The sequence below is a fragment of the Nycticebus coucang genome, chromosome 6, assembly GCF_027406575.1.
Source record: "Nycticebus coucang isolate mNycCou1 chromosome 6, mNycCou1.pri, whole genome shotgun sequence".
Taxonomy (NCBI): domain Eukaryota; kingdom Metazoa; phylum Chordata; class Mammalia; order Primates; family Lorisidae; genus Nycticebus; species Nycticebus coucang.
Genome location: NC_069785.1, coordinates 43,620,785 through 43,643,106, shown reverse-complemented (window position 1 = coordinate 43,643,106; position 22,322 = coordinate 43,620,785). Strand labels below are relative to the sequence as shown.

At 46.7% G+C, this 22,322-nt stretch overlaps 1 pseudogene; it reads left to right on the top strand.

Annotated features, from left to right (window-relative positions):
- Positions 1-17,860: 17,860 nt before the first annotated feature.
- LOC128588668 (60S acidic ribosomal protein P1-like) lies at positions 17,861-21,486 on the top strand (annotated as a pseudogene).
- The last annotated feature ends 836 nt before the right edge of the window (positions 21,487-22,322 follow it).

Below are 22,322 nucleotides of genomic sequence, written 5' to 3'. Positions count from 1 at the left end.
GCCGGGGCTGGGTTTGAACCCGCCACCTCCGGCATATGGGACCGGCGCCCTACTCCTTGAGCCACAGGCGCCGCCCAATAAAGCAAATATTGCAATGAAGCAAGTCACATGAATTTTTTTTGGTTTCTTTGGGTTTTTTTGCAGTTTTTTTGGCCGGGACTGGGCTTGAACCCGCCACCTCCAGCATATGGGGTCAGCGGGTCTTTTTTTTTTTTTTTGAGACAGAGTCTCACTATGTTACCGTCAGTAGAGTGCTGTGATGTCATAGCTCACAGCAACGTCAAACTCAGGTTTAAGAGATTCTCTTGCCTCAGCCTCCCAGGTAGCCAGGACTAAAGGCTCCTGCCACAACACCTGGCTATTTTGGGCGGTGCCTGTGGCTCAAGGAGTAGAGCACTGGTCCCATATGCCGGAGGTGGCAGGTTCAAACCCAGCCCTGGCCAAAAACCACAAAAAAAAAAAACAAACACCTGGCTATTTTTTGTTGCAGTTGTCATTGTTGTTTAACTGTCCTGGGCTGGATTCAAACCCACTAGCCTTGGTGTATATGGCTGGCGCTGTAACCACTGTGCTACGGGCACCAAGCCAGAAAGCAATCTTCTAATTACTACCCTGTTTCCCTGAAAATAAGACAGTGTCTTATTTTAAGGTGGGCTCCCAAAGATGCACTAGGTCTTATTTTCAGGGGACATCTTATCTTTCCTGTAAGTAGGTCTTATTTTTGGAGGATGTCTTATTTTCGGGGAAACAGGGTATTACTAGTCAAAGGTAAATGTTATACACCCACACATCCAAGTAAAACACAGATCAAAGACTTATGGTCATGCCATCCGACCTGAAGCTATCCGCATGTCCTTTCAAGAAACTTCTATATAGTCCTGAAGCCCCACCAAGCCTCTGCCTCACCTAACAGATAAGACAATATCCACAGATTCTGGAAGTTGGCCTTATTCTCTCATCACTTTTTCTTCTAGGACTAGGTTAAAACCAGAACCTCCCCCCCCTTGAGTTTTTACAACATATTTCATTCCCTCTTAATCACTAATTAACTACATAGATTTTGGTCCTTAAGTTTCTACCAGAAATCAGCTCTTTTTTTCTCTTAGTCTTCTTTCCTATTGTCCTCGCTTCTGGATTTAGAATTATCTTACCATAATCACACATGAGGTCTTCCTTGCTATTCTGTTATTTATTTCCACAGCATTTTCAAGTTTATCCCACCTATGTGTTCACGCAGGTGCACGCACACTCACACATTATTTATTACATAGAATCCAAATGCTCTGGGCCCAGTCTAGATGGGGCTGCAGAGCCTGAATCCGTAGCCTTTGGTGAGTTTGGCCTGAAACCACCTGCTTAACCTGAGTGAAAGGGAAAGCAAAGCTGTGAGTTGTGAGAACATGAGGTGGATCACTGTCCACAGGGCAGTAAATAAGACCCACTGAGAGACAGACCTTATGTCAACCCCAGTGATGTAGCAGTTTATTTTCTGAGTTCTTGTTGATGTTTCCTGCTGGCCTAGGAAATAGAGAAGTTCTGAAAACACAGTAATAGCACCCTCTGTGACAGTCATACTAAGGAGTAGAAAGCTTCTATGTTGAGGAAATCAATTTTATCTTGGATTATATGTATTAAAAATGACACATATTGTACTTTGCAGTACACAAACTCTTTCCTAAATGAGAGCTGATTTGATCTAGGGAAAAGACCAGAGAAGTGTTCTTATATCCATTTTACAGAGACAGAAGAAGATTCAGAAATGTTCTTTGACATATCCGGGGTCAGCCAGGCCAAAAGAGGACACAAAGGAGAATAAAAGGAAGGAAATTTAAGAAAGAAAACAATGGCTGGGCATGGTGGCTCACTTCTGTAATCCTAGGACTCTGGGAGACTGAGGCAGGTGGATTGGTTGCGCTCAGGAGTTCAAGACCAGCCTGAGCAAGAGTGAGACCCCATCTCTAAAAATAGCTGGACATTGTGGCTGGTGCCTGTAGTCCCAGCTACTCAGGAGGCTGAGGCAAGAGAATCCCTTGAGCCTAAGAGTTTGAGGTTGCTGTGAGCTATGACACCACAGCACTCTACCGAGGGGGACAAAGTAAGACTCTGTCAAAAGAAAGAATGAAAGGAAAGGAAAGGGAAGGAAGGAAGAGAGGATGGGAGGGAGGGAGGGAACAATAATATGAATTGCTATGATGCATGGGATCCTCTGCCAATACGAGGATGGAAAAGTGAAGCAAATCTGCCTGGTTCTACTAATCTCCCCAACACTAAACTCCTGAACAATGTTACACAGGCAAAGGAAACCTGGGAAGGCAGCCCACAGATCTTCCTAGGGATGAGGACCATGGAAACTAGCCTTTATCATTAATTAAAATTGCAAGCTTCCTTCCTTACTTTCTTATGCATATTTGATGGGTCACTATAAAATGCTAACCAGTTAACCAGATAATATTAACTCTGGTTAATATTATCAAGACTAAGTCTGTGCAGTGGCTCACACCTATGATCCTAGCAATTTGGGAGGCTAAAGAGGGAGGATTGCTTGAGGCCAGGGATTCAAGACCAGCCTGGGCACCATAGCAAAACCTCATCTCTACAAAAAATAGGAAACTTACCTGAGTGTGGTGGCATGCACTACCCAAGTAGCCTCAGCTACTTGGGAGGCTGAGGCCAGAGGATTACTTGAACCCAGGAGTTTGATGTTGCAGTGAGCTATGATGATGCCTTAGGCTGGGCTCCATAGCTCAGTGGTTACCACACTGGCCTTTAAACCAGGGGTCACCAGTTTGATCCTTGCCTGGGACTGGTTAAAAAGAAAGATGTTTTTTAAAGAAGAAAAACGTATTATCGAGAGTAGAGCCCTGTCTTTCTGCCTTTCCCTCCCACCCTCGTTCTCCTCCTGCTGCTGCAGTTGCTGTTTGCTTTTTTCTTCTCCCACAGCATCACTCACTTCCTCCCCTTTTTTTGCAAGAGTCTTTTCTCCCCACTCCTCCTCCTCACTGTTTTCTTTGTATGCTCCTAAAAGTACCAAACACCTCCACTTTAAGAACTCTGAAACACAATAGAACAGTCTGTGATTGGCTGACCTGGTGAGTGGAAGACATTGCAGGAAACCAAGCTGATGTCCTAGGGCCACTCAACCTGGACTGGTTTGGAGTTTCCCTGCTGTCCTATTGGCAGCAACTCAGGGAGTCCAGATGGTCCTAGAAAAATCTCTGGTCCAAGGATACAAAGACAGAATTGATTTCAAGCTCTTAAAAATGTTGAATTGCTGTTTATGGACTCTGAGACTAAGTTAAATCTGGGATCCTCTGATAGCTGGAAAGTGACTGAAACCTGCAGGGGTCCAGTGTAGCCTTACCCATGGGTCGTTAGAATGATGAGCATAGTCAAGAGCTCCCTGGGATAATGATTACAGGAGGAATGTCCATACCGGGACTGAAGTCTAGGAGAGACTCCACTCCTTGGAGGCAAGAAGGAATAGCCGATAAGTTTCCTGCCTGAAAGGAGGAATATGGCTCAGGGAAAGCTCCTATATTCCCCAGGGCCTCAGGAAGGGACAGTGCATGCTAAACACATCATCCATACATTTCTTTTTTTTTTTTTTGTAGAGACAGAGTCTCACTTTACTGCCCTCGGTAGAGTGCCGTGGCGTCACACGGCTCACAGCAACCTCTAACTCTTGGGTTTACACGATTCTCTTGCCTCAGCCTCCCGAGCAGCTGGGACTACAGGCGCCTGCCACAACGCCCGACTATTTTTTTTTGTTGTTGCAGTTTGGCAGGGGCTGGGTTTGAACCCGCCACCCTCAGCATATGGGGCCAGCGCCCTACTCACTGAGCCACAGGCGCCGCCCCCATCCATACATTTCTACCCTTATATGGTGCCACAGTGCTGTCCTGAGACCAATACTATGGAGGTAAGCACATGTACACATCTCCTTGTGGAGAAGATGTACCTTTTGGTGTTGGGAGCTGATTATAATTTGGTTTGACACTTGTTTTTCAAATATTATAAAAGGTAAAAGTGTGACCTTATAGAGTCCAATTTCCCCTTGCTCACCCCAGTTCAAGTGGAAGTTTGCAGAAAGAAAAGGGGTTGTAGCAATTGAATGGCCATGAGCCAGGCCTGGGTGGCATGAGTTGCCAGCCTTGGGGATGGAGCAGAGGAACTGCCAGAGAAGCTAAGAGGAAGAATCTACAAGACAAAGTGGGAGAACAGTTTTCTTAATCCAACTTACAATGAGAGAAGCATCTGGGATCTCTAAAGGCAAGCTGAATGGTCAGGCATGGGCAAATTGTGACCGTGCTGACAGCAGGTCCTTTAGAGAAAATAAGATAGGTGCTGGGTTAGAATAATCCAGTAGGGAAATTTGGCTTCATTCAAGAACTTACTCTTCCCAGCTACTCGAGAGGCTGAGGTAAGAGAATCGCCTAAGCTCAGGAGTTGGAGGTTGCTGTGAACTGTGTGAGGCCACGGCACTCTGGCACTCTATGGAGGGCCATAAAGTGAGACTCTGCCTCTACAAAAAAAAAAAAAGAACTTACTCTTAAGAATTTGGCTAGAGGGCGGCCCCTGTGGCTCAAGGAGTAGGGCGCCGGTCCCATATGCCGGAGGTGGCCAGTTCATACCCAGCCCCGGCCAAAAACCACAAAAAAAAAAAAAAAAAAAAAAAGAATTTGGCTAGAGAATACAATGGAGGGAGAACAATCCCAGAATCATAGAGCTAAGAAGGAACCTAAAGATTAACTAGCATCTTGTTGTTGTTCAGTCTCCCTCTGTTGATCAGGCTAGAGTGCCATGGCATCAGCCCAGCTCACAGCAACCTCCAACTCCTGGGTTCAAGTGATCCTCTTGTCTCTGCCTCCCAAGTTGCTGGGACCACAGGTGCCAACCACAATGCCTGGCTAATGTTTCTATTTTTAGTAAAGACAGGTTCTCACTCTTGCTCAGGCTGGTCTTGAACCCCTGAGCTCAAGGGATGCTCCAACCTCAGCCTCCCAGACTGCTAGAATTACAGGCCTGAGTCACAGTGCTCAGCCTGAGTATTTTTTTTTTTTTTTTTTTTGTAGAGACAGAGTCTCATTGTACCACCCTCGGTAGAGTGCCGTGGCGTCACACGGCTCACAGCAACCTCCAGCTCTTGGGCGTACGTGATTCTCTTGCCTCAGCCTCCCGAGCAGCTGGGACTGTAGGCGCCCGCCACAACGCCCGGCTATTTTTTGTTGCAGTTTGGCTGGGGCTGGGTTTGAACCCGCCACCCTCGGCATATGGGGCCGGCGCCCTACTCACTGAGCCACAGGCGCCGCCCAGCCTGAGTATTTTTTTTTTTTTAGACAGAGCCTCAAGCTGTCACCCTGGGTAGAGTGCTGTGACATCACAGCTCACAGCAACCTCCAACTCCTGGGCTCAAGCAATTCTCCTGCCTCCACCTCCCAAGTAGCTGGGACTACAGGCACCCACCACAATGCCCGGCTATTTTTTTTTTTGGTTGCAGCCATCTTAGTTGTTTGGCAGGGCTGGGCTGGATTTGAACCCACCAGCTCAGGTGTATGTGGCTGGCGCCTTAGCCGCTTGAGCCACAGGCGCAGAGCCTGGAGTATTTTTTTTTTTTAACATGACTAGGATCTGCTGAATGAAGTGACTACAGACAGGGTGTTTCAAACCTCATTAAAGCCCAGGAGTTTGAGGTTGCTGTGAGCTTTGACGCCACCACAGCACTCTACCCAGGGTGACAGAGTAAGACTCTGTCTAAAACTAAATAAATAAAGGTGTAGCGTGTAGCAGATTCTCTAGGTAGGTAGCTTGTAAAGTTATCCCAGCTGACTCTTTTTTTTTTTTTTTGAGACAGAGTCTTACTTTGTTGCCCCCAGTTGAGTGCCATGAAGTTATAGCTCATAGCAACCTCAGACTCTTAGGCTCAAGCAATTCTCTTGCCTCAGCCTCCTGAGTAGCTGGGACTACAGGCACCCACCACAGCGCTCAGCTACTTTTTTCATTTGTTTAGCAGGCCCGGGCTGGGTTCAAACCCAACAGCCGGAGCTGATTCTTATATGTTCCTCTCTACACCACTTTGAGAACCACTGCTAAATAAACTTAACTTCTGGGTTTTGGTATATATCCATTCAAATTTAAAATGCCTCTGGGTGTGGCGTTTATACCTCAAGCTGCTAAGGCGCCAGCCACATACACCAGAGCTGGTAGGTTCTAATCCAGCCCGGGCCCACCAAACAGCAATGACAACTATAACCAAAAAATAGCTGAGCATTGTTGCAGGTGCCCAACTACTTGGAATGCTGAGGCAAGAGAATAGCTTAAACCCAAGGGTTAGAGGTTGCTGTGAGCTATGATGCTACAACATTCTACCCAGGGCCACAGCTCGAGACTCTGTCTCAAAAAAAAGAAAAAATTAAATAAAATGCCTCTAATTTTAATGCCAACAAAATAGGTTGTAATCAAATTTTAAAATAATAATTTAGTCCCCCCTTAAAAAATAAAAAAGAGAACTCCTGTGAAATAATTCACCCAGAGGAGAGAAGAAAAAAACATTGCAGCTTTGTGTGGGTTAGCATGCCTTCTGCCAGCCCACCCAGAGAGGTAGCAAAGGAAAGGTGTTATGGTTCAAATCACAACCATATCAGTGGTGCATCCAATCTGGAATTATCCCTAACTCTTAAATCAACCTCAAAGATCACTTTAGAACCATCCCTAGGAATTCCATGTTGGTTAAGATGTGAGTACCTTACAAGGAGATGACATGATCCAAAGTAAATTTTTTTTTCGAAGGAAAATGCCAGATGGCAAGTTGCATGGTTTTATTTAAACACAAATGAAATATGCACATGAGCTGTCTATTCATTTTCTTCGTAGCACAGACTGGCATTGGGATTAGTAACTCTGATGGCTACCTGGGCTGTTCTTTCCACAGTGGCTTTATGGTTCTTGGAGGAAATGTTGTGAGCACAGTAAGATTTGTTCCACATCAGCAGCACTTCCAGCTCCTGGACATTGTGGACGAGGACCTTCCGGAAACCACTGGGAAGCATGTGCTTTGTTTTCTTGTTGCTCCTGTAACCAATGTTGGGCATCAAGATCTGGCCTTTGAATCTTCTTGAAACCCTTTTGTCAATACCTCTGAGTTTCCACCAGTTACACTTTTTTTTTGAGACAGAGTCTCACTTTATGGCCTTTGGCAGAGTGCTAAAGCATCTCAGCTCACAGCAACCTCCAGCTCCCGCTCTTGGGCTAGGGCAGTTCTCTTGCCTCAGCCTCCCGAGTAGCTGGGACCACAGGCACCTGCCACAACACCTGGCTATTTTTTGTTGCAGTTTGGCTGGGGCCGGGTTCGAATCCGCCACCCTTGGTATATGGGGCTGGCGCCCTACTCACTGAGCCACCAGTTACACTTATTTTTAACATGGTCTGACCGGTGCCATATAAACTTCTTGGACCTCTTTTTGACAATCTTCAGCTTCAAAAGAGGTCTGAGGGCAGCCATGAAGCCTAATAGGAGATGGCTGCCACCTTTATGTAGTGCTGAGGATAAGACCAAAGTAAATATTCTACCCTCCAATATTAGAAAAATTAATATGTGGCTCGGCACCTGTTGCGTAGTGGCTAGGGCACCAGCCATGTACACCAGAGCTTCTGGGATAGAACCCGGCCCAGGTCTGCTAGACAACAATGACAACTACAACCAACAAATAGCCAGGCGTTGTGGCGGGTACCTGTAGTCCCAGCTACTTGGGAGGCTGAGGCAAGAGAATCGCTTAAACCCAAAAGTTTGAGGTTGCTGTGAGCTGTGAAGCCACAGCACTCTACTGAGAGTGACATAATGAGACTCTTTCTCAGGGGAAAAAAAAAGAAAAGAAAAATTGGGCGGCGCCTGTGGCTCAGTGGGTAGGGTGCCAGCTCCATAAACCCCTGGCCAACTGCAACAAAAAAATTGCCCGGCGTTGTGGCAGGCACCTGTAGTCCCAGCTACTCGGGAGGCTGAGGCAAGAGAATCGCCAAAGCCAAGGAGTTGAAGGTTGCTGTGAGCTGTGACACCACGGCACTCTACCAAGGGCAACAAAGTAAGACTCTGTCTCTACAAAAAAAAAAGAAAGAAAGAAAAATTATTATGTGAAAAAGGTAGTAGAGCTGTCCTTGATTCATTAATTCTGCTACTCACAAGCACTTATTGAAGACTGCATTAGTTTCCTTTTGCTGTTACATGTATAACAAATTACTACAGATTCAGTGGCTTAAAACAACACACTTTTATAATCTTTCACTCTGGATGTCAAAGTCCCAAACAAGTATCACTGAGCTAAAATCAAGGTGTCCAAAGGGATGTTTTCCTACTGAAGGTGCAAGGGGAGAATTTGATTTCTTGCTTTTTTTACTTTCTAAAGGCTTCCTATATTTCTTGGCTCATCTCCCCTTCCATCTTCTTCTTCTTCCTTTTTTTTCTTTTTCTTTTTTTTTTTTTTTTTGAGACAGAGTTTCATTTTATCGCCCTTGGTAGAGTGCTGTGGCATCACGCAGCTCACAGCAACCTCCAACTCCTGGGCTTAGGTGATTCTCTTGCCTCAGCCTCCCGAGTAGCTGGGACTACAGGCACCCGCCACAATGCCAGGCAATTTTTTTGTTGCAGTTTGGCCGGGGCCAGGTTTGAACCCACCAACCTCGGTATATGGGGCCAGCGCCCTACCAACTGAGCCACAGGTGCCGCCCCCACCCCCTTTTTTCCTTTTCTTTAGACAGAGTCTTTCACTCTGTTGCCCCGCACTAGAGTGCCGTGGCCTCAGCCTAGCTCCCAGAAACCTCAAACTCCTGGATTTATACAATCTTCCTGCCTCAGCCTCCCAAGTAGCTGCGACTATATACACCTGGCATACCACCTGCTGTTTTTTTCTATTTTTAGTAGAGACAGGGTCTTACTCTTGCTTAGGGTGGTTTTGAACTCCTGAGCTCAAGGGCTCTTCAGCTTCCACTTCCCAGACTCCTAAAGGCATGAACCACCATGTCTGGACAGCCCCTTCCATATTCTTTTTTTTCTTTTCTTGAGACGGTCTCACTTTGTCACTATCTATAGAGTGCTTTTACATTATAGCTCACAGCAACTTCAAACTCTTGGGCTCAAGCAGTCATCTTGCCTCAGCTTCCAAGTAGGTGGGACTACAGGCGCCCACCAAAACGCCCAGCTATTTTTAGAGATGGGGTCTCACTCTTGCTCAGGCTGGTCTTGAACTCCCAACTGAACTCCCAAACTCAAGCAATCCACCTGCCTCGACTTCCCAGAGTGCAATGATTATAGGCATGAGCCACTGCATCCAGCCATCCCCTTCTACCTTCAAAGCCATGTCCAGCAAGATCGGAGAGTCCTACTGACACCATCTCCTTCTTCCATTCATAAAGACTCCTTTGATTATATTGGGCCCATAAACTCATCCAAAATAATCTCCTCAATTCCAGGTCAGCAGATTAGCAACCTTCGTTCCATTGGCAGCCTGACTTTCCCTTCACCATGTTACTGAACGTACTTACCAGTTCCTGGAATTAGGAAGTCTCTGAGGACCCATTTTTCTGCCTACCACAAAGGTCCACAAAGCCAAGATATTAGTCCATGTGCTGCTCCAGAAGGCTGAAGAAGGACCAGTAGGTGGCAGTCAAAAGTGCTTAGCTTGTTTTTATATGTAAATCATACCTCAACAAAGTTGTTTTGTTTTTTTTTGTTTTTGTAGAGACAGAGTTTCACTTTATTGCCCTTGGTAGAGTGCCGTGGCATCACATAGCTCACAGCAACCTCCAACTCCTGGGCTTAGGCGATTCTCCTGCCTCAGCCTCCCGAGTAGCTGGGACTACAGGCGCCCGCCACAACGCCCGGCTATTTTTTTGTTGCAGTTTGGCCGGGGCTGGGTTTGAACCCGCCACCCTCGGTATATGGGGGCCGGCACCCTGCTCACTGAGCCACAGGCGCCGCCCGTTTTTTTTTTTTTTGAGACATTCTACCTTAAGCTGTCGCCCTGGGTAGAGTGCTATAGCGTCACAGCTCACAGCAACTTCCCACTCCTGGGCTCAAGCGATTCTCCTGCCTCTGCCTCCCAAGTAGCTGAGACTACAGGCGCCTGCAAAAACGCCCAGCTATTTTCAGTTGCAGCCGTCATTGTTGTTTGACAGGTCCAGGCTGGATTCAAACCTGCCAGCTCAGGTGTATGTGGCTGGCCCTTAGCTGCTTGAGCCACAGGCGCTGAGCCAAAGTTGTTTTGGGGTTTTTTTTTTGTTTTTCTTTTTTCTTTTTTTTAATTTCAGTGTGCTTGTTCATTCTTCATTGTTTGAAGTACTCCTTTTTTGTTGATTTTCTTCTTTCTCCTGCGGTGCTGGCTGTTTTTGATGTTGTTAGTAGAGACAGGGTCTTACTCTGGCTGACTGCTGCTCATATGGGTTTTGAACCTCTGAGCTCAGGCAATCCACCCGCCTCGGCCTCCCACAGTGCTGGGACTACAGGCGTGAGCCACCACGCCCGGCCATTTTTTTTGTTTTTCTTGAGACAGAGTCTCAAGCTGTTGCCCTGGGTAGAAGGCTATGGCGTCATAGCTCACAACAACATCCAACTCTTGGGCTCAAGCAATCCTCTTGCCTAAGTTTTTCTATTTTTAGTAAAGACGGGGGGGGGGTCTCACTCATGCTGGTTTTAAACTCATGACCTCAAGCTATCCACCCACCTCGGCCTCTGAGAGTGCTAGGATTACAAGCATGAGCCACCATGCCCGGCCTGGGTTGTTTTTTTGTTTGTTTTGGTTTTTTGTTTGTTTATTTAAACAAGGTCTGGCTCTGTTGCCAGGCTAGAGTGCAGTGGCATCATCATAGGTCACTGAAGCCTTAAACTCTTGAGCTCAAGTGATCCTACTGCCTTAGCCTCCAGAGTAGCTGAGACTATAGGCACATACCACTACACCTGGCTAATTTTTCTATTTTTGGTAGAGATGGGGTCTCGCTCTTACTCATGCTGGTCTTGATTTCCTAACTTCAAGCGATCCTCCAGCATCAGCCTCCCAAGTTGCTAGGATTACAGATAGAGCCACTGCACCTGACCTCAACAAAGCTTTTTAAAAATTAATGGTTTGACATTCAAGGCCCTCCTTAATCTTAATAATAATTATACCTATTATTCATTGAGAGTTTGCTGAGACTTTATATACATTACCACACGGTTATCCTCGCAACAACTCTATGAGGTAGAGGATACCCCATTCCCTTTCTATAGATGAAACTAAAGCTTAGAAAGATGAAGTCAGGGGCGGCACCTGTGGCTAAGTTGGTAAGGTTCCAGCCCTATATACCAAGGGTGGCGGGTTCAAACCCGGCCCAGGCTGAACTGCAACAACAACAACAAAAAAATAGCCGGGCATTGTGGCGGGTGCCTGTAGTTCCCGCTACTTGGGAGGCTGAGGCAAGAGAATCGCTTAAGCTCAGGAGTTGGAGGTTGCTGTGAGCTGTGTGATTCCCTGGCACTCTACCAAGGGCCATAAAGTGAAACTTTGTCTCTACAAAAAAAAAAGAAAGAAAGATGAAGTCAGGGCCGGGCATGGTAGCTCATTCCTGTAATCCTAGCACTCTGGGAGGCCAACGCAGGTGGATTGCCTGAGCTCACAGGTCTGAGACCAGCCAGAGCCAAATTGAGACATCATCTCTAGAAATAGCCGGGGCTCAGCGCCTATAGCTCAAGTGTCTAAGGCGCCAGCCACATACACCAGAGCTGACAGGTTTGAATCAATCCTGTCAAACAAAAAATAGCTGGGCATTGTGGCAGGCACCTGTAGTCCCAGCTACCTGGGAGGCTGAGGCAAGAGAATCACTTAAGCCCAAGAGTTGGAGGTTGCTGTGAGCTGTGTGATGCTACAGCACTCTACTCAGGGCAACAGCTTGAGACTCTGTCTCAAAAATAAATAAATATAGCCAGACATTTTGGTAGGTGCCTATAGTCCCAGCTACTTAGGAGGCTGAGGTAAAAGGATTGCTCGAGCCCAAGAGTTGGAGGTTGCTGTGAGCTGTGACACCATGGTATTCTACCAAGGGCAACAAAGTAAGATTCTGTCTCAAAAAAAAAAGGGGCATCACCTGTGGCTAAAGGAATAAGGGCGCCGGCCCCATATACTGGAGGTGGCAGGTTCAAACCCGCCCCAGCCAAAAACTGCAAAAAAAAAAAAAAAGAAAGAAAAGAAAAGATAGAAAGATGAAGTCAATTACCCAGGTTCATACCCCTAGTAAGTAGCAGAGTTGGGATGGGAACTAGGTCTGCACGAACTCCACAGCTGGTACACTAACCTGCAACTCATCCTTCAATACTGTCCCCAAACCACCAGATACATTACTACCACAACATTCATAAAGGATCAATTTCAAAGCCACTGCCTCTGAGAAGCCTTCCCTGTGCCCCTTGCTTGATCTTGTGGGCTCATGTGTATCTTCACTAATAACTTATTTTTTTTTTTTTTTTCAGAAAGAGTCTCAAGCTGTCGCCCAAGAGTCTTAAGCAATTCTCTTGCTTAAGCCTCCTAAGTAGCTGGGATTACAGGTGCCCACCACAACACCCAGCTATTTTGTTGTTGTTGTTGTTGCAGTTGTCGTTGTTTTAGCTGGCCCGGGGTGGGTTTGAATCTGCCAGCCTCGTTGTATGTGGCCAGTGCCCTACCCACTGAGCTATAGGCGCCACCAATTCACTAATAACTTTTTTTTTTTTTTAGAGAGAGTCTCACTTTATGGCCCTTGGTAGAGTGCCAGGGCATCACACAGCTTACAGCAACCTCCAACTCCTGGGCTTAAGCAATTCTCTTGCCTCAGCCTCCCGAGTAGCTGGGACTACAGGCGCCCACCACAACGCCCAGCTATTTTTTTGTTGCAGTTTGGCCGGGGCCGGGTTTGAACCCGCCATCCTCCATATATGGGGCCGGCGCCTTACCGACTGAGCCACAGACGCCGCCCCACTAATAACTTTTAACACAGCATGTAACTAACTTACAGTGGCATGTAATGAGTCACCTTCTTTAACTGGATTCTAAAACTTTTTTTTTTTTTTTGTAGAGACAGAGTCTCACTCTATGGCCCTCAGTAGAGTGCTGTGGCCTCACACAGCTCACAGCAACCTCCAACTCTTGGGCTTAAACGATTCTCTTGCCTCAGCCTCCCGAGTAGCTGGGACTACAGGCGCCCGCCACAACGCCCGGCTATTTTTTGGTTGCAGTTTGGCCGGGGCCGGGTTTGAACCAGCCATCCTGGGTATATGGGGCCGGCGCCTTACCGACTGAGCCACAGGTGCCACCCATGGATTCTAAAACTCTTTAAGAGTAGGAACCCGTAGTAAGTAGCAGAGTTGAATTAGAACTAGGTCTGCACAAACTCCACAGCTGGTACACTAACCTGCAGCTCATCCTTTATATTTTTTTGTTTTGAGACAGATTCTCACTCTGTGCCCCAGGCCAGAGGGCCATGGTGTCAAAGCTCATAGCAACCTCAAATTCCTGGACTGAAAGGATCATCTTGCCTCAGCCTCCCAAGTAGCTGGGAGTATAGACCTGCACTACCATGCCTGGCCTGGCTAGTTTTTCTATTTTTAGTAGAGACAGGGTCCTGCTCTTGCTCAGGCTGGTCTCGAATTCCTGAGCTCAAGGGATCCACCCCCCTTAGCCTCCCAGAGTGCTAGAATTACAGGCGTGAGCCACTGTGCCCTGGCCAAGAACCATATCTTACTCATTTGCAGATCCTCACCAGGCCTTGTCATTGTGCACTGTGCATTCAAAGACATTTTTTTGAGACACTCAGTCAAGATGGCTCTGTGAATTCACTCTTTAGGCACTCCCTCTGCTTTAAACACACAGCAGAGACAGATAAGATATAAAAAGAAAACACCAAAGGCTCCTGCTGAGCACAAAACAAGATTATAATCTCTGTGGCCTTGAACTAGAGTGGAAACACAAAGTCATGAGCAGGACTGGAGCCTCAAGGCTGAGGATCCTAGCAAAGATGCTGGGGAAACAGCCAGGCACTTACGGGATATAATGCACTCCAGGCTAGACAGGGGCCAAAATCAGGCTCAGTGCTTAAAGCCAAGTCTTGGAGTCAGTTTCTCTGACATTCTGTCAGAATATGTGCTGACAAATCGGTTGCTGACAGCTGCCCAAGGTGTATTACAGCTTCGTTGGGCTGAAAAGGACATGCTGTTTTACTTTATAAAGGATTTAGAATCAAGGGTGGTGCCTGTGGCTCAGTCGGTAGGGCGCCGGCCCCATATACCGAGGGTGGCGGGTTCAAACCCGGCCCCTGCTGAATTGCAACCAAAAAAATAGCCAGGCGTTGTGGCAGGCGCCTGTAGTCCTAACTACCTGGGAGACTGAGGCAAGAGAATCACTTAAGCCCAGGAGTTGGAGGTTGCTGTGAGCTGTGTGAGGCCACGGCACTCTACCGAGGGCCATAAAGTGAGACTCTGTCTCTACAAAAAAAAAAAAAAAAGGATTTAGAATCGAATGATAATTAAAGTAATATGTGTCAAAATTAGTGGAGTGAGGGAAAGACAATGATTGCAACATAGTATTTAATACAATTGGAATAGTAAACCAAAGACTCATGGTTACCATCTCCATAAGCCTGAGAGGACAAGATAGTCCTTTGCACAAATTCAAGCAGGCAGATAAACTCTGTCAGCTAGCAGACTTGTATGGGATCAGAGTCTGTGCACAAGACAGCAAAGACTAAAAACCTGATCTCTGACAACCAGGAAAGCAAGAGAACCACCCTCCACAACCACCAAGTCTCAACAGAAGCTAGAAGGGATCCTGCAGAGTCCAGCCCATCAGTGAGCACAACAGCAGCACAAATATGCAATAAGGTCTCATGCTCATGAGGCAGACTGAGCCCTATAAACTCTCAGAACTACCAGCTCCTTCCAAGACAAAGCGCTGCAAAAAGGAGAAACTATTGGGAATAAAATCCCCAGAACAAGGACAGATACAAATGAAGTCCAAATAAAAGTGAGGGAGAGGAACAGAAGAGGCAAATCACAGAAAATATGAGGCTATATTTTTAAAATCACTATGTAAATATAATTATAGAGCTTGAAATTTTATATTGAAAGGTCCATTGCTTCACTTGACTAGCCTTAAAAAGGGTGGGAGGGGGTATGCCATGTATCTGGGGAAATGATTCACAGTGGTCACTACAGAAATGGGTCTATTGAAATTATAGGACTTTGAAAGAAAAATAATTATTTTCATCCAGGCCAAAATAAATAAATAAACGACAAAGTCACCTTTAAGGAGAAACAATCATATTGTTGTCTCCGGCGCCTGTAGCTTAAGTGGCTAAGGTGCCAGCCACATACACCAGAGCTGGTGGGTTTGAAGCCAGCCCGGGCCTGCCAAACAACAATGACAACTACAAACAAAAAAATAGCTGGGCATTGTGGCGGGTGCCTATAGTCCCAGCTGCTTGGGAGTCTGAGGCAGGAGAATCACTTGAGCCCGGGAATTAGAGGTTGCTGTAAACTGTGATGCCACAGCTCTCTACCCAGGGTGACAGCTTGAGGCTCTGTCTCAAAAAAAAAAAAAAATCATATTGTTATCATACAAGAAAATAATGGAGTAACATATTTTAAACACTCAGAGAAAGAAAATGAAAACCATGGATTTTGTACCCAGCCAAATTGATTTTCAAGTGTAAAGGCTGCAGAGAAACTGTTAGGAATGTTGCAAAAATTCAGAATAGTGTTCCCATGAATTCTTTCTCAGAAATCAAAGAAAGAGTTTCAGATAACTAAAAAGACGAGAGAAACATACACATCAAGACTGGCAGCTAGAATATAGCTGTATAAATAACCCAGTTTTGATCACACATAAGAAGAAAATGTCAGGTAACAAGATGGAAGGAAATTGGGTACCTAAAAGAGCTTACAGAACAGAGCTGCCTACCAACCTTAAAATATTGTTCACCTTTAGACAGTTGGATAAAAGAGAAAAAAAATCTTATTTTGTTTGAGCCATTGTATTTTGTAGTCTGTTGTAGCAAGTTACCCTATAATCTAATAGGTTAGAAATGGTGCATCAAAGTACTGGCTCAGCACCTGTAGCACAATAGTTTTGGCTCCAGCCACATACACTGAGGCTGGCAGGTCTGAACCTGGCCCGAGCCAGCTAACAAAAATAGCTGGGTGTTGTGGTGGGCGCCTGTAGTCCCAGCTACTTGAGAGGATGCGGCAAAAAAATCACGTAAGCCCAAAGGGTTTGAGGTTGCTATGAGCTGTGACACCACAGCACTGCGCCAAATGCAACATAGTGAGACTCTGTCTAAAAAACAAACAAACAAAAACCCGAAAAACAATGTGGGCTTGCTGTGTAACTGGGCATTGTGGCTGGCACCTGTAGTCCCAGCTACTCCAGAGGCGGAGGCAGGAAGATCAATGGTGGCCAGGAGTTCGAGGCTGCAGTGAGCTGTGATCTTCACTGCCCTCTCTCCTGGGCAACAGAGGAAAACCTTTTCTCAAAAAAACAAAACAAAACAAAAACAATCACACACAAAAACTAAAGTAGGATTGCTAGATATCTGCACTCCCTTGTATACGGCAGCACTATTCACAATAGCCAAGTTTTGGAATCAATCTAAGTGTCCCTCAGCAGATAAATGGATAAAGAAAATGTGGAATATATACACAATGAAATATTACTCGGCCATAAAAAGAGTGAAATCCTATCATTTGCAACAATATGGGTAAAACTGGAGAACATTATGTTAAGTGAAATAAGCCAAGCACAAGTCAAATTTGCATGTTCTCACACATATGTGGGAGTTAAAAATTAAAACAATTGGGCCAGGTTCTGAGGCTCACGCAATCCTAGCACTCTGGGAGGCCAAAGTGGGAGAATCATTTTAGCTCAGGAGTTCAAGACCAGTCTGAGCAAGAGTGAGACCCCAATTCTACTAAAAATAGAAAAAGTAGCTGGGGCTCAGCACCCGTAGAACAGCGGTTGTGGTGCCAGCCACATATACGGAAGTTGGCGGGTTCAAACCCGGCTCGGGCCAGCTAAACAATGACAATCGCAGGTGAGAGTATAGTGGCAGGATCACAGCTTCAAAGTCCTGGGCTCAAGGGAATCTTCCTGCTTTAGTGTCCTAAGCAGCTAGCAGCTGGGACTACAGGCACCAGCCACATGATGGGCCACTTTTTTCTATTTTTAGTAGAAATGGCATCTTGCTCTTGCTTGCTCTTGCTCAGGCTGGTCTCAAACTCCTGACCTCAAGCAATTTTCCTGCCTAGGCCTCCAAGAGTGCTAGGATTGCAGTTGCAAACCATAGTGCCTAGCCAACCCATAATAATTTAAAAAAAAAATATTAATGGGGCTCCGTGCCTGTAGCACAGCGGTATGGCACCAACCACATACGCAGATGCTGGCAGGTTCAAACCGGGCCTGGGCCAGCTAAAGCAACAATGACAACTGCAACAAAAAATAGCCAGGCGCTTGCTGTGGCGGGCTCCTGTTGTCCCAGCTACTTGGGAGGCTAAGGCAAGAGAATCGCTTAAGCTCAGCAGTCTGAGGTTGCTATGAGCTATGACGTCACTGCATTCTACCTAGGGCAACACAGTGAGACTCTCTCAAAAAAACAAACAAACAAAAAAATGTTATGGGATTGGTACCATAATGATAACCTAAAGTGTAGCATTTTAACTTAGTGGTGAGGCAGCTCGCGACAAAGAAACATATATTGTAGGCTGGATATTTGGTGACACAACAGAATATCTGGGAAAACTCTTCCTGTGAAAAGTTGGAAGACATGCTCTTTCCTCGGCTGCTTTCAAGGTGCTCTGTTCTTCTGAGGAAGCTAAGGCCGTGTTGAGGTGAGGCCCTCACTTCATCCGGCGACTAGCACAGTGCCTGGCAGCGCTATCTCAGTACTCGCTCGCGCCATGGCCTCTGTCTCAGAGCTTGCCTGCATTTACTCAGCCCTCATTTTGCATGACGATGAGGTGACCGTATAAGATAAATGCCCTCATTAAAACAGCTGGTGTAAATGTTGAACCTTTTTGGCCTGGCTTGTTTGCAAAGGCCCTGGCCAATGTAAACATTGAAAGCCTCATATGCAATGTAGGGGCTGGTGGACCTGCTCCAGCAGCTGGTGCTGCACCAGCAGGAGGTCCTGCCCCCTCCACTGCTGCTGCCCCAGCTGAGGAGAAGAAAGTGGAAGCAAAGAAAGAAGAATCCGAGGAATCTGATGATGACATGGGCTTTGGTCTTTTTGTAGATTTTTTTTTTTTTGTAGATACAGAGTCTCACTTTATGGCCCTCGGTAGAGTGCCGTGGCCTCACACAGCTCACAGCAACCTCCAGCTCCTGGGCTTAAGCGATTCTCTTGCCTCAGCCTCCTGAGTAGCTGGGACTACAGGCGCCCGCCACAACGCCCGGCTATTTTTTGGTTGCAGTTTGGCCGGGCCGGTTTTGAACCCGCCACCCTCGGTATATGGGGCCATGCCTTACCGACTGAACCACAGGCGCCACCCCAGGGCTTTGGTCTTTTTGACTAAATCTTTTTTGTAAGGCGTTCAATAAAAAGTTGAATTCTGTCAGGCTTAAAAAAAAAAAAAAAGAAAAGTTGGAAGACAGACCTATGGAGCCATTAGCTTTAGGGAAAGTGGACGGAAAATGCCATAATGTTACTCAGTACTACCCTTAGACCTGCAAGTCAGTTCTTTGCCCCAGGCCCTGTGCCTCAGGAAATCTGATGCTTTCATCAACCTTTCTCCAGTGGCTGGGGAATGGTTGGGAAATGCCATACAGGTCCCATGACCAGAAATACGAGTTTTTCAAATTGCTCTTTAATGCTTGTGATTGGCCAGGACCAGCAGCACTACCTAGACATAGTACCTAAGCCCACATTAGACTCAGTGAGCCCTGGTAACCATTTGTTTCCTTTAGGACTCTCTCAAACACTCTACACCTACCCACCCCCAGACTATAGTTATGGGTTTTCTATAATTTTTTTTTATTGAATTGTCCTTGTCTGGTTAGTAACTGGTACTGGAATGATTAGATATATGCATAGGAGAAAAAATGAAATAAACCTTATACCATACACAAATATAATTCCAAATAAATAATTCCATTTGAAAAGAAAATCTTTTTTTATTTTGAGACAGAATCTTAGTATGTCGCCCTCACTAGAGTGTTGTGGTGTCACAGCTCACAGGAACCTCAAACTCTTGGGCTTAAGTGATTCTCTTGCCTCAGTCTCCCAATTAGCTGAGACTATAGGTGCCTGCCACAATGCCCAGCTATTTTTTTGTTGTTGTTGTTGCAGTTGTCATTGTTGTTTAGCAGGCTCGGTCTGGGCTCGAACCCACCAGCTCCTGTATATGTGGCTGGCGCCATAACCACTGAGCTACGGGTGCTGAGATGGAAATAATTTCTTTTTCTTTTTTTTTTGAGACAGAGCCTCAACCTGTCACCCTGGGTAGAGTGCCATGGCATCACAGCTCACAGCAACTTCCAACTCCTGGGCTCAAGCAATTCTCCTGCCTCTGCCTCCCAAGTTGCTGGGACTACAGGTGCCCACCACAATGCTTGTTTGGCAGGCCCGGGCTGGATTCAAACCCGCCAGCTTAGGTGTATGTGGCTGGCACCTTAGCCGCTTGAGCCACAGGCGCCAAGCCCATAGGTAATAATTCTTTTTTTTTTTTTTTAACGGTACCATGGAGTTTTATTAAAGATAAAAGCTAGCTAGCGGCGGCGCCTGTGGCTCAAGGAGTAGGGCGCCAGTCACATATGCCGGAGGTGGCGGGTTCAAACCCAGCCCCGGCCAAATACCAAAAAAAAAGATAAAAGCTAGCGTCATAAAGTTCCTTAAGTGATATAGGTAATAATTCTTATAGCATAGATACGTGGTTAAGAGTATGTACTCTAGGCTTGGCGCCTGTAGGTCAAACGGCTAAGGCGCCAGCCACATACACCTGAGCTGGTGGGTTTGAATCCATCCCGGGCCTGCCAAACAACAATGACGACTGCAACCAAAAAATAGCCGGGCATTGTGCCGGGTGCCTATAGTCCCAGCTACTTGAGAGGCGGAGGCAGGAGAATCCCTTGAGCCCAGGAGTTGGAAGTTGCTGTGAGCTGTGATGCTATAGCACTCTACCCAGGGCGAGAGCTTGAGGATCTGTCTCAAAAAAAAAAAAAGAAGAAGATTAAAATTTTGATATTTGGGGCAGCGCCTGTGGCTCAGAGGAGTAGGGCACTGGCCCCATATGCTGGAGGTGGCGGGTTCAAACCCAGCCCCAGCCAAAAACTGCAAAAAAAAAAAAAAATATGTTGATATTTGGAAAGCTCTTAGAAAAACAGAAAGTAGGCGGCGCCTGTGGCTCAGTGAGTAGGGCGCCGGCCCTATATGCCGAGGGTGGCGGGTTCAAACCCAGCCCTGGCCAAACTGCAAGAAAAAAATAGCCGGGCGTTGTGGCGGGGGCCTGTAGTCCCAGCTGCTCAGGAGGCTGAGGCAATAGAGTCGCGTAAGCCCAAAAGTTAGAGGTTGCTGTGAGCCGTGTGACGCCACGGCACTCTACCGAGGGCGGTACAGTGAGACTCTGTCTCTACAAAAAAAAAAAAAAAAGAAAAGAAAAACAGAAAGTAAGTGCATTTATTAAATAAATTAATCAAAAAATACTATAGTTTGAGGGCTAAAAATAATAAAGTTTACAGTGATACAAAAAGAGCATCTGGAATGTCACATATGCTTGAACAGAGTCTTAGTGTTATGGGAGGAAGAAGGTCCAGCAGCCTGTCACTGTCAGGGAATATGCAGAGATGGGGATAGGTCCACCAAACTGTCAGAAGGCTGGGATTCTGGAGAACAATGAGAATAGCCTCTCCAAGAGGGTTCTGTCCTACCATTTCCAAAATCACAGTTTTATACATAAAAGTTCAAAGCAAAGACCACACCAACCCCTATTCCAAATAATAACTGAGTCAGCATAACTCAGTGACCTATTACAATATTCGAAGTCTAAAATTAATCTCCTAAGGGCGGCGCCTGTGGCTCAGTGAGTAGGGCGCCGGCCCCATATGCCGAGGGTGGCGGGTTCAAACCCAGCCCTGGCCAAACTGCAAAAAAAAAAAAAAAATAGCCGGGCGTTGTGGCGGGCACCTGTAGTCCCAGCTGCTCGGGAGGCTGAGGCAAGAGAATCGCGTAAGCCCAGGAGTTAGAGGTTGCTGTGAGCCGTGTGACGCCACGGCACTCTACCCAAGGGCAGTACAGTGAGACTCTGTCTCTACAAATAAATAAATAAATGATGACTGTCATCAACCTTAAAAAACACTGAGGAGAAACTTGAATTGGATTACATTCTATGGTTCTGTACTTCAGGAATTTCCTCGGACACTTCATTTTCGTTTTGGCCAGTTTGTCGACCTCACTGGCGTGTGGCACGCACACAGCTCCCAGCCACCTGGCTGGAATATCTTCCACTCATGACACATGGCCCCAGCCCACCCAGTTCCCTCCTTCTCTACCTTCCCAGGGATTTCAGAGTCCTTAGCTTTTAGACTAACAAGCAACCTTATTGTTGCTTCCAAGAGCGAAGAGCCTCTTGGGCATAAAAACTGGAGGACACGGTTCTTTTACATTCCTCTCTGCCAAGTCTGTACTCTTGGAATTAAATTTTACCACCAAAGGAGGCAAACTCAAAGACAGGTGACGATGGAATGTACTCTGGACAACACAGACAGGATCCACCCAGTCCACCTGGCAATGCCAGCCCCGCGCTGCTTTCTCCGGCTTGCAGCTGCGGCCCCTCCACGCTGGAGACAAAGGGGCTGGTGTCCGGCGCCGAGCAGCCTCAGCCAAGGCCAGGGCGGGGTCACCAGACTGGGCCGGCAGAACCAGAGGATTAGTCCGCACGCCCAGCCCCCTTCCATTCCCCCGCCCAGCTTCAGCCTTGGTATCCGGAACCAGTGGGCGGAAAACTGTCTTCCGCGCGACTGTCACGGAGTCCCACCCGTCGCTATTGGGCTCAGAGTCTTTTGGGGTTTTCAAGGGTCTAAAAAGTAAAATTCTCAGGAGGGCACGGTGGCTGAGTGCTGTAGTTCTAGCACTCTGGGAGGCTGAGGCAGGAGGATTCCTTGAGCTCAGAAGTTTAAGACCAGACTGAGCAACAGAACCCCCCCCCCCACGCCTACCGAAAATAGAAAAAATTAGCCAAGCATGGTGGCAGGTGCTTGTAGTAACAGCTACTCAGAAGGCTGAGCCAGGAGGATCGCTTGAACCCAAGAGTTTGAGGTGGCTGTGAGCTAGGCTGACCCCTTGCACTG